Genomic DNA, 2321 nt, shown 5'->3' with positions numbered 1-2321 from the left:
CTGCTCAGGTGAATGGGATTTGTCTGGCTGAGGGGTGTGTGAGGCTCAGGCCAGGCCAGCCTCGGTGATGTTTCCTGCAGATGGAGATAATTTCTTGGGTCAGAGCTCAGTCTGCAGCAGGGTAAGGGCATTACCTTCCAAAAAGGCTTCTTTGGTTGGTTGAAGTGAGTTTTTTCTGAGAAAGATCCTTGCAAGGGGTAAACTAAGAACTGGCACAGAGTGTCAAGGGACAGCATTTGGGGCTCAATACCTGAACTAGGCAAACCCTGAAAAAGAGTCCAAAATGGAATTGTTTTATTAGCTTTTCCCTGGCACTGACACCTCCAGATTTTATCTGCAGCTGTGTGGGAAGAGCTCACACTGCAAATGTAATTCCCATGGGATGGGGCTCGGAGGAATCAGAGTGTGTTTGAGCCCGTCCTGGAGAAGGACCCAGACGTGCTGACTGAACAACAGATTGCAGAGAATAGTGTTGCAACACACAACATGATTAGAGAGCTTTGAGGAGCACTTAATCTAAAACACTACACAAAAGGATTTGTTTTTTAATTTACAGTGGGGAAAGCCTTCTCTACACAGCTGAAAGCAAGAAGGGAGGTGAGCTCTGCCTTCTGCAAGGCTGTGATGCAATCTGGCATTGGGAACTTGCTAAAATATATTGGGGCACTGCTTCAAGTTCAGGTTCTGATTGAGCTTTAATATCTTATTAAAATTAGCCTATATTATTCAAAATGAAAGGGTTTCAAAGTCACATCAAAGCTAAATCTCACTCTGTAACAGCCTCAGGTCATTGCTGAGTTTTGTGCCAAACCAAGCTGGGTTTTGTGAGGAGACTCTGAACTCTGCTCTGCCCCATGATGGGTGTGTGGCTCCAGGCACCAGCTAAAGGCAAAGAGCAAGAATTGTTTCCCTAAAGCCAGGAGGAGCTTCCTCATCTTCCCCAGCAGGGACTGGCTCAGGCTGGAGGTGCTGGAAGGTTTCCCCAGCCTGTCCATGCTGCTGAGAATTAATGGGGCTCTTCCTTTCACTCAATTACTGGCTATCCACCTGTGAAGCTGTAAAGGGTAGAACAGTAAATCTTACAATCAAATATTAAATTATACCTAATTTATTTGCTTATGGCAAACTGTAAGCTCTGCAATCAGATGAGTAAGGGGTTATGTCACAAGCTCTCCTGAGAGTCAGGGGACGTGCCTGGAAGTGCACTGGGGGGGTTGCTGAGCCAAAGGGGACACGGGCAGGGATTGACCACTGAAAACCTGGGGTGTCCCAGTCCCAGAGACCCTCGGCCTGGGCTCAGGGGTCCCTTCTCCCTGACTGGTAAACGTCTCTCCAACCTCAAAACATAGCTTTGCGTGCTTTTAGGGTTGTAGCTAAAACATTCAGTATTTAGGAAGAAGTTTATTGTTTGAATCAGGACAAAACCAGCATGTGTTTGGCAGCACTTTCTGCATAATATATTAAAGATTTTCTATTTGTGTATAAAATCCTTCAAGTCACCTGGAATTTTTCCATGGACTGCACTCTGCTCAAGGTTTCAGTTTGCCTTAGAGTTGTACATTTGTCCTTGTTGTCTCTGGCAGCCTGTGCTGCCATCCTGCAAACTGGCTCAGAAAATGGTACCAGGGTGAGGGTGCAAATCAGAACCTCACAGAAGAAAAGGATCTGATGTCTCCCAAGCAGGTTTCTAAATGAAAAATTGTGTTTCATACTTTACTGTTCAGGAAGAGGAGAAAAAACCTGTCTGGATTGGAATATTTTCAGCATTTGGGATGGTAGGTGAATTTTAAACAGAGCCCAGCTGGAATACGGCCAGTCTGGGAAGCACAGTGTGGCAGTTTTCTCTTCCCTTTGCATTATGGTCCAAGCAGAAACAACAGCAGGTGGAGAAGGTACTTTTAGTCAGATTTTCCCTAATTCCTTGAGACATTAAAGCATCTCTACTTTGCAGAGTGGAAATCCACCTTTTCATGGGCACGAGCGTTTTATAAACGGAGTGCTGTGGGAGAGCTTTCGCAGAACCGCCTGCTACCCTGGGAATTCCCTTTCCCGGAGTGCTGAGTCCCGGCCCCCAGGGCCAATTCCAGCGTGATCCGGGGCCGGGAGGATCCGGGGGGAGCGGGCAGGGCTCCGCAGGAGCGGCACAGCAGAACCGCTGCTCGCTGTTCCCAGGCGGCTGTTTTGGGAAATGATGCAGCAGAATGAATCAGTGACCCTGCCCAGGCCCGGGGCAGCGCTCAGTCACCGCAAGGAGCGGATTTTCCGCGGGGGAGGACACGGAGCAGCAGCAGGATGAGTGTCCCGGGAGGGGATGGGATGGG

The sequence above is a fragment of the Parus major genome, chromosome 22 (genome assembly GCF_001522545.3).
Source record: "Parus major isolate Abel chromosome 22, Parus_major1.1, whole genome shotgun sequence".
NCBI classification, from domain to species: Eukaryota; Metazoa; Chordata; class Aves; order Passeriformes; family Paridae; genus Parus; species Parus major.
This window is presented reverse-complemented; position numbering follows the sequence as displayed.